Below are 3,529 nucleotides of genomic sequence, written 5' to 3' on the forward strand. Positions count from 1 at the left end.
CTCTGTGCAAGCAAGTTTGTGGCACATTCATTCAGAAACAAAATGTGACATTGAATAAATAATGTTGACTGTGCCCCATCATTCACTGACTCACTCCTGTGGATATCACACTCACTCATGTGAAGATCTGCAATGTATGTATGGGGGGGGGGGGATTGGTGGAGTGCATGAGTATAGCCCAATTCTGGTGCAGAACATGCCTGACATGGTCCAGACTTCCCACATAAAAACCAGGGTTTGGGACATGCATCGTCCAAATAGGATAACAGCAGAACAAGGAGGAAATGGGCCTTTTGGATCCTGCAGACAAGGCCATAGATGGATATTCTTAGGGAGCATTCAACCTCTTTTTTCCATCTGTTATCTCATTTTTGCAAAAGTGTTCTGCTCTTTTCTGTCTCTGCTTAGCTTTGTGCCATTGGAGAGCTTTCCTATCTCTAATGGAGTTCCTATAATAAAACTTTAGTTTGGTTTTTTTTTGTAGCTACTGCTGTAATTGCTTCTCAGTCATAATAGGTAATCCTTACATGCATGCAGCCTCTATCAGAAGTGGGCCATCCATTAAGTGGATCCAGGTTTGTGCCCCACTAAAACTGTATAAACTGTAGCCAGTAAGAGTCTGCAAGCCAATTATGAGTGGCTATTACTTTCCCCTATCCCTTACCCTAATAGGAGCTACAGATACAACTAGTATTCAGTACAGGTGAGAAACTGTTACATAAGTGTTTGTCATCTGAGGAAACAACTGGCAACTATCCCAACTGTGTCTCTCCCTATTCTTTAGCATGGGATTTGCTTTCGCTGTAACAATGCAAGAGCCATTTGACTACTCTTCTTGGATTATTTTCTACCAGGTCATCTTCTGCCTTTTTATTTGTGCCTGAAGAAGGTATTTGTGTATAGATTGAACATCTGCTGGTCTCCTTTATTAACATCAAATTGATCTCGTATAAACCATTTTGGAACCTATCTGTGCATCTTAATTATTGATAGTTCTGTATCTTGGCACCTCCAATTAATTCAGTTAGTGAGGACACCAGCAGAACAATCAGCATTCTTAAATAATGTAAAAACGTAATATAGCTGGATGATTTTTGGAAAGAATCATTTCAGATTTCTGGTCTGCATGACCTCATTATCAGTGCATCTGGTTAACATAAGAGCACTGAATTCTCACTGTAAAGGCTCCAAGTGTTTAATAATAATAATAATAATAATAATAATAATAATAATAATAATATATTTATTTATTTATTTATTTATTTATTGTTGTTTAAAAATATAACCTCTAAGTACATTTTCAATAACCATTGGCCTAATTTTAGCAGAAGAAATGGGTTATATTCTTAAATATCTACTCACAAGTACATTCCATTGAAGTTAATGAGATCTATTTAGGACACAAGCTTTATTATGCGGTGCTCAATATAAATGATTTCCATTCCCTATCACAGAAAAGCAAATAGCAGATTAGATCCTTAGCAGCTAAATAGGCCAGCTATCATTGTTGTCATTAAGGTAAGATTTTCATCTAAATATCAGTGTTTAATCCAGACATTAAGTAAATAACGAAAGTGGGAACTCATTGAATTTCATTCTACATGTATCTGGAACCAAAAAGATCTGTTCACTTGAGAAACAACTTCACACATGTAAGAGCACTAAGTCTTTTATCCAATACATGTTTTCTTTCAAATACTGACATTAAATTGTTGTTGTTGTTGTTGTTGTTGTTACCCTGCTCTTCAGCCAAAAGGCTATCAGAGCAGCTTACAAATTGTTAATTAGACATTTCCCTGCCCTCAGGCTTACAATCTAAAGAGACAAGACACAAAAGGAGAAGGGAATGGCAGTGGGGAAGAGGGAAAGTTGAGCAGATCTTCTCTCTCTAGGAGGCCTGGACCACAGCAGATGGACTGGAGGGAGGGCTCTTCTTCTTACTCTGATCAGGGCCAATGGAGCTGGCCTGATTTTCTCTCCCTCTGGATGGTGGATAGAGGGAGGTCTTCTTCTTCCAGGCAAGCCCCGCTGAAGATGCAGACTGGAAAGGAATCCCAAATTTGCCTTGAATGCTGCTGATAGCTACAATGTGGCCTTTTCTCCTCTTGATCATGGAAGGAAGAAGCGCTTTGGTCAATGCAATTGGGCCAAAGTAGTTGGTTTCCATCACTTTTCAGTCTGCCTCTACCACCATATCCACAATGGTGCCTCGGTAACTGATCCCAACATTGTTGATCAAGACATCCACGTGATCCTCACACTTCAAAATCTCCTCGGCAGCACTGACTACTGCTTTGATGTCTGAGATGTCAAAGATCATGGTGTGATGTTTATGGGGATTCTTTGGGTGGTCAGCACTGGTAGGGAGCTCCCGCAGACAATCCTGAAGCCTCTCCCCATTCCTGCCACACAGGACCAGTTTTGACCCAATAGCATGGAAAGCTTTGGCACACTCTTTCCTGAGTCCTGAAGTTGCTCTCGTGATCACCACCACCACATCCTTGAAATAGGTCTTCACTCACATTCACTGGAGCAGCTGGAAGAGACCAAAGATCACTGTAGTGAGACTCATAAGCCTTGGTTTCTATTTATAATAAGACCTATGTGTATTTAAGATAGCTCAAATTTTAGACAGGAGCGAAGGTTCTGTAGTGCTGTATTAAAAAGAAAACTGGACCTTTAATTACGAAGAGAGATAATTATGTCAGTTTTGGAAGCAGCTGCTTTCCTAACCTCCCTGGGCCTAAGATAAACTCTAGCAACTTAACATTTCTTAGAACAACATTGTTCTAAGAAAAAGAAATTCCTAGCAAAAGCTTTTGTGGACTAAAATGGATTGAAATCCATGGAAGCTTATGCTAAAAATTTCTTTTTCTCAGTTTCAAAGGGGCTACAAGATTCTCCTATATCTTTTTATGCTGAAACAAAAGAACACAGCTATGTTTTTGAATATATTGATCTGCTTTCAGAAACCCCAGACTCAGAACCAACTGCTTCCTTTAGAAGTTATTGTACCACAGCTGCACCTACCTAAACACCTCCAAATCTCAAGTTTATACTTCTTAACTAGCCTTCTCTGCTAGATTCCCCCACCATATATACATATCTGCTAGTATATGTTTTGAATATTGCCATCTATTATTCTTGCAGTTCATTTAAATCATGGATTTATAACTTTATCGTGATACACCTAATAGAAAAATGCTTTGTTTATAGATTTAAATAAAGGCATGACAAATAATGCTTCTCTGGGTATAACTTTTTACATGAGCATTCCAATTGTGGACAACAATAGCTAATTATATTAATCCACATATTGAATAAATCCCACCTATGGTCAATGTTTACACATTTGTTCAATTAGAGATGAATAGCACACTCCATGGCTGAGCAGGGAATTGAATCCTGTTCTCCATAGTCTAGCACTCAAACCACTACACCCCACTGGCTCTCTTATATAGCAGGGGTATTTAAAGTGAGAATTGTTGTAGTCATAGGTGGTTTGAAGTAGTCTGTCAGTAAATATGTC

At 38.8% G+C, this 3,529-nt stretch overlaps 1 pseudogene; it reads right to left on the minus strand.

The window, feature by feature from the left end:
* Positions 1–1,300: 1,300 nt before the first annotated feature.
* LOC149321875 (peroxisomal reductase activating PPAR-gamma pseudogene) lies at positions 1,301–2,572 on the minus strand (annotated as a pseudogene).
* Positions 2,573–3,529: the final 957 nt, after the last annotated feature.

Source organism: Sceloporus occidentalis, unplaced genomic scaffold, assembly GCF_023333645.1.
Source record: "Sceloporus occidentalis isolate IW3139 unplaced genomic scaffold, rSceOcc1.0.p SCAF_1, whole genome shotgun sequence".
Taxonomy (NCBI): domain Eukaryota; kingdom Metazoa; phylum Chordata; class Lepidosauria; order Squamata; family Phrynosomatidae; genus Sceloporus; species Sceloporus occidentalis.